Source organism: Gekko japonicus, unplaced genomic scaffold (assembly GCF_001447785.1).
Source record: "Gekko japonicus isolate JY-2015 unplaced genomic scaffold, Gekko_japonicus_V1.1 scaffold191, whole genome shotgun sequence".
NCBI lineage: Eukaryota > Metazoa > Chordata > Lepidosauria > Squamata > Gekkonidae > Gekko > Gekko japonicus.
Window position 1 is genome coordinate 928,666 of NW_015175362.1, and position 10,220 is coordinate 938,885.

Sequence of the window (10,220 nt, forward strand, 5' to 3'; positions counted from 1 at the left end):
ATATTATAGCTTTGGAAAAAGTGCAGAAAAGGGCAACTCGAATGATAAAAGGGTTGGAACACTTTCCCTATGAGGAAAGGTTAAAGCGCTTAGGGCTCTTTAGCTTGGAGAAAAGACGACTGAGGGGTGACATGATCGAGGTTTATAAGATTATGCATGGGAAAGAGCAGGTAGAGAAAGAGGTACTTTTCTCCCTTTCTCACAATACAAGAACTCGTGGGCACTCCATGAAACTGCAGAGCGGTCGGGTTAGAACGGATAAAAGGAAGTATTTCTTCACCCAAAGAGTGATTAACACATGGAATTCACTGCCACAGGAAGTGGTGGGTGCTACAAGCATGGACGGCTTCAAAAGGGAATTAGATAAGCATATGGAGCAGAGGTCCATCAGTGGCTATTAGCCACAAGGTATAGCTAGGGGCTCTGGGGCAAGTGATGCTCTGTCTTCTTGGTGCTTGGGGGGGGTCAACAGTGGGAGGGGTTCTAATGTCCTGGCCCCACTGCTGGACCTCCTGATGGCACTGGTATTTCTGGCCACTGTGTGACACAGAGTGTTGGACTGGATGGGCCTTTGGCCTGATCCAACATTGGCGTCTCTTATGTTCTTATGTTCTCTTATGTTCTTATGTTTAGAATGTTGGAGGCAGGACTCAGGCAAAGCAGCCAGTGGATAGAGAGACCCTCTGAATGACAGATCAGAGAGCGAACTGATTTTGGAGTGTGTTGGAATGTTCAGGGGAGTCCATGACCAAAACAGAATTATATATACTGGAGGATGGTCACACGATAAAACAATCTTGCTGAAAGTAAGCAGTTCTGGGTTCAATAAGTACCTGAAAGCTGGGAAAGTAAGATATGGTCTAAATGCCAGATACAGCACAAATGCATACATTGAAAGTTGACACTTTGAATGTGATCCAGAAACTGTAAGCCAATGAAACTGCCTCAAAAGTAAAATTATATGAATGACCAAGGTATGTTGTGTTTGTTATTTCAGTTGTATTCAGAAGTAGTTGTTTCCAAGTACTCTTGAAAGTAAATGCCATGTACAGAATGATACAATAACATAATTTGAAAGGCACTAGGGTGTGAGTTATCAGGTCCTTCATCTTCAGGAAATGTCACAACTGATGTATCTGCTATACAGTAAACTCTATACTATGCCTGTTTTGTTGTTGTTTGAAGAGGATAGGGTGGGAGGGAGCAGTGGAAGGCACATTGTATATCGGGGCCATTATATACTGAGTCTAATGAATTCAGTAAGGGGCTATTCAAGTTCTCCACTCTTGTTACCTGAGTTTCTTTTCATTGGGATGGAACCTGGGGTGTGTTCCACTGAGCTTTGACCCTATTTCATTAAGATAAAATAGTCATTGTCTGGATCATGTGTTTTGCCATAGTTCACAGGATGAATGATACCGCTAAGACTCTTGAGGTCATAAAAGCTTTGGTATGACTGAGTCTAGGTACCTTCTTTTGATTAATGACATTCAGCAGTACAGTCTGTAACCTTCAGATCAAAGAAACGACCGCAGTCCGGGCTACCATCCTAAATAACTCTCTCTTCCACTGATGATTAGGAGTTGACCAACTTGCATGTAGGCGTTATGCCATCAGACAGATGGGAATGACAGTAGGCAGGCCAAACACTTTATAGAAGTAAGGAATACATTTACTGAAAGGCAGTATTCCCCTCTGGGAACACTGCAGCAGCTGTCGGCACTGACCTAACACTTGTGCCAATGGGATAACGGATGTCCTGTCATTAGTTTAGTTGTATCAGATCTTCAGCTGGAATAACAGAAAGTTCAGGAATACACAAAAACATTCTGAGGATTTTGGAAGATGAAGAACAGTAACGAAGGGCAGGGTTGGGGTCAGGCTGCTTTGTTGCCATAGGCAAAAATTAATTCTATCCATTCTTGTACCATTAGAGGGAAATTCATATTTCCTCCTTAAGGGTTTCTCAGCTGCAGACCCTTTTCCTAGTTCCACACAAGCAAATAAAACAGACTCTTGTTCCGTTCACTTGTACGAAGTGAAGGGAAAGGTAGAGTTTTGGGGGAAAGCGGGGGCAAATGATCATGTGTAATATAGACCATGCTTTTCCAAGGAGCCTGTGGGTGAGAGATTCCTCCTAGAACATTTTCCTAGTTAGTATGTTGCCACTGGAATTCTGGTACCCCTGACAATAATAGCTTGTACTCCTAAGCGCCTTAAGGCTGACTGTAGTTAACAGTGTAAATACCATTGCTGAATGACAAGACTCCTGCTTTGCAAAGGTTCAAAGACATCATGATCCAAAGCTCTAATAAGTAAAGAGATCTGGCAAACAGTTCCACTGATAAGGATAGATGCTTGTGCCATAAATTTCAAAGGAAGCCTAATAATTGCCATGAAAATGGTGTGCATAGCTAGGTTCTCCAAGACAACGAGGTTGCTTGTTTCAAGGAAATACCATGATCCTCTCCTCCAGCATTCTGTTTATTTCACACTTAGTCCTGCCCCGTGTTTCCCCCAGGAATAGGAAGCAGCCAACATCCTCATCACTCTGATGAAATGTGTGTGGTGTGTGTGTGTGCGTGTGCGGGGGGGGGGGGCAGGGGGAATAGCTCTCAAGCTTAGTTAAGAGAGCAAGTCACATGGTTTGATTTCACCATTACCAAGGTTTTCCTGCTTTCTGCAGTTCCATGGCGATGGAGCTGGCTGCAGGACCTACCATCTGTCATGGCATTTAAAATATAAAAATGGAATCCAAGACAGAGCCAGCTCATTACAAAACTGAGCCGGTGTGTCAAAATGGAGGACATTAGCATGTTCTTTTAGCATCCTGCTGCCAGCGTCTGATGTCAGATTGCTAATCACTTGAAGTCATCTGTCCAAAACGAGCACTGCCAAATCCCTCTTCCAGGCCAGCAGCAACAAACAATGCCTAGAGGTTTATGATGGAATAAAGTGCCTTAACGGATGGTAAAAATCTGATCATTTAAAACCCCCATTTAATTAAATGTCACCAGCCATTGGTGTTTTATTTTTTAATAATCTGCCACAGTATTTATATCTCAATATATAACCAAATTCTTCGCCAAATCCTAGCAGCCAGGAACATCATTTACTATGATTAAAACAGACATGCATTATCTTCCTTTCATTAAAATCATCTGTCAAAATGTGCCTGGCCTCAGTCGGCCTGGGCATTTTCATTTGCAGGATTGTACCAGTGTAACTATAGATGCCTGTGTGATATGCACACACTCTTCTACTAGGTTAGTTAAACTGGAACAAAAGCCCTGAAATATATTCTGAATCTGGCTTTAACATTTTTAAAAATTCCGCTATTTCCCCAAAGCTTAAAATGGCTTACTTAACTTAAAAATAAGAAATTGCAGTTGAAGGGTACAAACTGATAAATCACTGTCAACGGGCACATATTTTGTTTTATTAAATTCTCTATATGCTTTTAAACCTTCAACTAAGTCAAATTTAAAAATTTTTACATTGCACTAGAACATATCAAATGAAAATAGATTTCATGCACCACGGACAAATAATGTTAGTTTCAGAGTGAACAGAACGTCTTAAATGAGTTTCCTGGCTCAAGATGCGTAAATGGTGTGCGCAGTATACAATCTCTTGCACAGGGACGAACTCCGACTAAAAGAACACATACAAAATATTCCACACATGCATCATACAATTAATTAATAAGTTCAACCCTATTCCTTGATAGCTATTAAAGTACAGTAGTTTGAAATGCCTCCCTCACTTGTGAACATGCACATCAACTTTCATTCTGATGCCTCATTGTTCAAAGGAGATGCTGCATTGCATTGTAGCTTGCTTTCTTATAATCAGGGGTCATTTCCTGCGGGAGCGCACAGGAGTGGAGCTCCGGCAGTAAGGAGCCCAGGGGGCAGGCACATGCAACAAGCCCTGCCCCCTGCTCCCAGCAGCCCACAGTCAGGCCAGGTAAGTTACAGAACCCCCCCCTCCCAGCCCGCCTTCAGGCACAAGCTCTCCCTCCTCTGTGAGGGCAGATCTGCGTGTCCCCCCCCCCATAGGTAGCAATCCAAAACAGTCTAGTGGCACCTTTAAGACCAAGTTTTATTCAGGTACAAGCTCTCCCTCCTCTGTGAGGGCAGATCTGCACGTCCCCCCCCATTAGCTAGCAATCCAAAACAGTCCAGTGGAGCCTGAGCGGTGGGGGGTGCCTTCTGACACACTTCTGGTGATGTCAGGGGGTGTGGCATATGCAAATGTTATGCTAATAAGTTATGCTAATGAGCTCCTTCACCTCTTTTTCTATGAAATGACCCCTGCTTATAATTACTTGGAAAACAGGAGCAGGTGTCAAGGTAGTTGTAAGAACTGAACTATAAATGCATATACTCTGGTTCATCCTGACAACCGTATAGCGTAGCTGCCCTGCAAACAGGATGCTGAATGGGTAAGTTCAACTGAAGGTTCCAGTCCACTTCCCCCGACCAACTCTATCCTGTTTATTCTTTCCTCATATTCGTCTGTCACAGTTCTTTTGCAAAAGAAACACCCATGGCTGACAATGCAAACTGTATAAAAATACAGTGGGTTTGAGAGAGAATCCCTGGCTGAAGTGCCAACGTGGCGGTGAGGCTAAATAAAGGATCTGGGAGACCAGCTTCAAACCCGCACTCTGCCATGGAAACTTGCTGGGTGACCTGGGCCACTCACACACCCTCAGTACAACCTAATTTACACACAGAAAGGTGCAAGAGTCCAGTAAACGCTTAAAGGCTAACAAAGTTTGTGGCAGGGCGTGAGCTTTCATGAGCCACTTCAAAGTCAGCCGTGACTCACAAAAGCTCTCACACCCTGCCACAAATATTGTTAGCCTTTAAGCCGCTACTGGACTCTTGCTCTTTTCTCCTACAGGCAGACTAACACAGCTACCCATCTTGATCTATCTACTTTACATGGTTGTTATGAGAATAAAACGAAGGGGAGAATTTTGCAAGCCACGGTAGAGTTTAGTTAAAGCCGTTTGAGAATGGAACCAACCACCTGTGGGGTGAGTGGCCTCTCCTTCACTGGGTGTCTTCAAGCCAAGGCTGGGCAGCCACCTGTCAGGGATGATCCAGCACTGGAATACCTACACTGGGTAGGGAGACGGAATAATTGGCCTATGGCTCCTTCCAACTGAACAATTCTGGCCAGCCGTATCTCCGTTCCTGTGCATCCCTGCCCAAAAATAGCCCTGGTTATGAGAATAAAACGAAGGGGAGAATTTTGCAAGCCACTTTGGGTTCCCACTAGGGAGAAAAGTGGGTTTATAAATCAAGTAAGTAAATGAACAAATAAATACAGTCTTCACATAAGCACACTGCTGTCACACAGGAAGGTGTAAAGGCTTGCTCTCTACTGCTCCTGAGGGCAAGACTAGACCGAATGCGTTTAAAGTTACAGCACGGTAGAGTTTAGTTAAAGCCGTTTGAGAATGGAACCAACCACCTGTGGGGCGAGTGGCCTCTCCTTCACTGGGTGTCTTCAAGCCAAGGCTGGGCAGCCACCTGTCAGGGATGATCCAGCACTGGAATACCTACACTGGGTAGGGAGACGGAATAATTGGCCTATGGCTCCTTCCAACTGAACAATTCTGAACCCAATTCAAAGCACGGTGTTGACTTTCAAAGTTCCATACAGTTTGGGACTGGGGTATCTCAAGGCCCACCTCCACTGCACCGATACCTTCACTGGAAGCCCTGCTTCATGTGCTGCTCCCATGTGAGGTGCAGCAAGTGGAAAGGAGATAGAGCCTTTTAAACAGTGGCACTATCTTTGGACCTCGCTGCCCCAGAAGCTGCAATTGGATTCTTTGTTTTTGGACATCTGTCAAAATGCTGTATTTTTTAGTATGCATTTGGTCTGGACAATTGGCTATTATCTTATTTTGGTGCGCCTCAAGCTGCTTTACTTTTGCTATTCCTATTTTTGTTGCAGTGTGATGGTTTGGTGTTTTATTGTGTATTGATATTTATTAGTTATTTTACAGTGCTGACTGTTAACCGCATTGAAAGGCAGGGTATAGACATTTAAATAAATGGCAGTGAACCAGCATCTTTATCTTGCATCATACAAAGATAGCTTTGTATGCATAGCAAGAATAAAGTTTTCCTATGAAAACATTGATGGTTGTCCCTAGGATTGCCAGCTCCAGGTTGGGAAATACCTGGAGATTTTGGAGGTGGAGCCTGAGGAGGGTGAGGTTTGAGGAGGGTAGAGTCTTCAGTGGGGTATAATGCCATGAAGTCCACTTTCACAGTGGCCATGTTCCCCAGGTGAACGGATCTCTGTCACCTGGAGTTGTAATCCCAGGAGATCTCCAGCCGCCACCAGAAGGTTGGCAACCCTGTTGCCCCATTATCCAACCAATTTGCTAATAGAATACACCATGTATATAATAGGTTCTTCAGAACTTACCTGAACATATCTCTTGGAGCAGCTGCCTTGCTGTTATGGACATAGCAGACCATATGGCTTGCCATATCCATTTGGCTGAAACTTGTAATGGGAACTCCAGGATAGTGGACATGTTCAATCTGTCCATACTGTGGTGGAGATGTTATCACATAGAGGAGCTCCTCTGGTTTCTCAGTGCCATCAACCGCATGGAGGACGTCAGTCATCAAATAGCCTCTGTCACCCTTCAACACAGTCAGGGGTCTCATAAAAACTGCAATGTTTCCTGCAGGATCCATGAAGCATGAAGAAAATATTAATTTGTTTAGGAAAAGGTCATAAGGACAAGGACAGAAAATGTTCCATATATGTGGTACATACCAGCAGGGCATTTGGGGGGGGGGGCAGAAGAGGTGCCGGAACGTTCAAGAGGGAAATGACGTTTTCAATCTGAATACTGAAAAATCATGAACTTTTAAACATTTTAAAAATAATTTTGTCAAAGAGGTTCCGGCGCTGCGTTCCAGCGAGTTCCCCCAGAAAAAGCCCTGCATAACAGTATGACATGATCATGCCTTTAATAATATATACTGAATAGAAAGTTCTCCAGCTCCCCAACCTGCAATTGTTTTGATAGCATCCAATCCGTGTGCATGTGTGAAGCTAGTAAAATCCTACTTAAACCTGGTTCACTCTAATAGTGGTCATGTACACTGCCACACTGAGGAAGGTTAGGAAAAGCTGGACAGCACTTGTGGTGAACCATCCTGTATCTTGCCTGGCAGGCTCAGTTTAGCTCTGTAAGTTGTAGCAGCAAGATAGATAAGTGAAACTCAGCAAAGGAAGTGCCCAAAAGATGTGACAGCAGAAAAAGTTCAGGACCCAGCAAGCACAAAGCAGGCCTGCAAGAACCTGCAAAGGTACTTATTAGGTATGAAGCAGTCTAAAGTCCATGTAGTATTAGCAAAGATCCAGCTTCAGCTGAGGAGTAACACCCTCCCTTAGTGTTGGTGCATCATGACACTGTGTTATAAACTGGCTGTGTGCTCATCTCCCCACTCTGGGCCCCCATAAGGGGTGTTGGAGTTGGAGCCATTCAGCGAGGTACCCAGCTTGGGGGCCATCAACTGGGTCTTGTCCCCTGGTGGAAACTGAGGTACATTCTGTTATATGGATCTGTTTTATTAGTCACAGGGATGAGTAATGGATTTTATTCCCTCATTCTCTGGTGGACACTTCTAGTGGTAGATTTTGGAGCTTTTCTCTGGGGGTCCCAGCATGCCCTGGTTCTCATTTGTGGTGGTATTTGTGGTATGATCTTTCTCTTCTGAGGAAGATTTGTCCCAGTCAAGGGCTGTTCTAAGTCCTGATATGAGCTGGCCACCATATCATCATTTAACTTTTTACATAGGTTACTATCACGGAGATACCATCCAACAAACTACTCATGCAGCCTTACTTCCTTTATTGCCAAGCCTGTGGTGTGAACTAATGTTTAGAAAGAAACAATAAAACAAAATGGAGTTTATGTGAGGAACAGAAATAGAATTACCCTTTTCTATGTCTTTAATGGTAATATCGGAAACCATGACTGGGGATCTGTTGTCTCCATCCCACAAATGAAACATAAAATCGTCATGCTGTTTTGAGGCAACTGCTCCAGTGTGTACATATCTCACAAAGTTCATGTCTATGTCTTCCTGGGTACACTTCATTCCATTTTGCAGGGTCACCCAGTCATGACCGACCTAGAAAGAAAAACTGTTACTAAAATAAAATAACATACAGTTTATTAACCAGATTGTCTACAAATTATTCCTGTGGAAGGTGAGCAAACTTCTATCTATTCATTTTCATTTTGCCCTTCTTCCAAGGAGCTTAGGGTGGATGTCAACAAATTTGTTGCATCTGTTGTTAGGAATGGGACTTGATAAGCTCTGTGTGTTAGCCATTGGAGTTTATGATAATCATCTGGATCCAACAAAACGTAAGTCTGATCCATATTAGGCAGACGGACTAAAAGAAGAACACAGTAGGATGCCTCCAGGATGAAGTATACTTTCTGTGAACAACTTCCTCTGAAAGAACCCTGCTGGCAGCAGTTACTCTAATGAGAACGGGACATCCAACATTGGATTATTATGAGGACCAAAATGAAAATTATCTTTGTCTTTGCAGTGCATTTCAAGCCATAAAATATATTTAGGAAAGAGAAGGATTAAACTCACTCCCGTTCTAACACAAGTGAGCAATTTGGGTTTTGTTATTGTTGTTGAAATATAAAGACTGACCTTGAGCTGAAGATGTCCATTTTCGGGGACTCTTTCAAATAAAAAGTAAATTTGTTCCCTAGGGGTGTCTTTATCTTCAGCTGACAGAACAGCGCTAGAAATAATTTGGGCTTCCCCTATATTCACCTCTATTTCACCTTTCCTGAAACAAAGAGTCCACATGTATTCCTTTGTTTAAAAGGAGGGGGGAAATTGGACAGGAAGAAGAAATACTCAAAGAACACAACACCCTCTTCCCCTACACGTTTCAAATGCAAGACTAGGTTATGGAAATGGAGTTGAACAGCGAAGTCTGCAACAAGATGAACTCAGGTTTCCACACTATCAAGTGTGGTATCGTTAATTACCACCATTTCTACAGGCAGTTATAATAGGGATTCTAGACGATATCAACACTTCCCCCCTTTTTCCCTTATCTTCCCACTTTTTCAAGGAGCTGGTTTCTTGAGGTTTTTGTTTGTTTGTTTTGTTTTTGGATGTTGTGCCAGAACAGAAACACAGCCACTCTTTGTGCTACCATTTCACAATATTCTCTGGATGACCTGTATTTTGAGGTGTGCTGGAAAACAGTTCCAATGATCAGCCTTCAAACTACTGGCGGTGTGGCTGCTATTGTGCCATTGACTTGTGCCATCTTCTTTTCTACCATTAAGTGATATTTCTGGTGTCACGACATAATAGCACTAATCAGTTTAAACTAAAAGAAAACTATGGATGGCAATATCCACCCACGTGTGGATCCTTTATTGTAATTCTACATGCAGCCTGTGCAGAAACTGCAACAATTTAATTGTAGGAAATGGTCCTAGTCTGAGACCACGCAAAATCTCTTTCTCTCTTTTAACTGCAATGGGTTATTCAGTACAAAACTGATACACCTGTATATTTATACATGCAGCCAAGTTGGCTAGTAGAGCCTGCAAAATTATAAAGCCAGCTGTGCTTGCACTAAATTTCTTTCGTTCTTGAATGCCTGTTGTTGTTTACCATTTCTTCCACTACAGTGCAAGTTCCACATTGGATAGGATAACGCAAATTCCTAGGAAGACTCAGTCTAGTCTCTGCTTGTTTCTTATCCCCATTCTCTCTTTTTGTCACTATGCCTTCCATTCATTCTATCAGAGGCTTCTTCTCTGTACCTTCTACTGTCTGTTCTGCAAAGGCAGTTTGCTGCAAAATACAGGATTCTGAGATTCGTCCTTACAGCTAACGACACCACATTGTGAGGGTCAGGCCCCGAAGGCAGAATGACCACCAGAAGGTGTGCAAAGATCATGATTGCTTTGAAATAATCTTTCAACAGAAATCCAGAAAGAACTTGTTGCATTTAACTATAATATTTACACACATAGCCCATACATATCATGTGTATCTGTTCATATTTATCTCCATTTCACTATTGGCTACTTTTCTCCCTCGTTCCACATAGCGGAATGTCCTTCACTAAGGACTGCTCCTGTGGAACACTGTCGGCATTAGCCTGTGGTTATTTAC

General features: G+C 43.0%; 1 protein-coding gene across 1 annotated transcript in view; it reads right to left on the reverse strand.

Moving 5' to 3' along the window:
- The window catches only part of FREM1 (FRAS1 related extracellular matrix 1), a 40,100-nt gene extending 33,558 nt beyond the window's left edge, over window positions 1-6,542 (reverse strand). The window contains exon 1 of the mRNA XM_015425413.1: window positions 6,457-6,542. The gene's annotated coding sequence lies outside the window, so the exon portion shown is untranslated. The remainder of the gene's footprint in view (window positions 1-6,456) is intronic.
- Window positions 6,543-10,220: the final 3,678 nt, after the last annotated feature.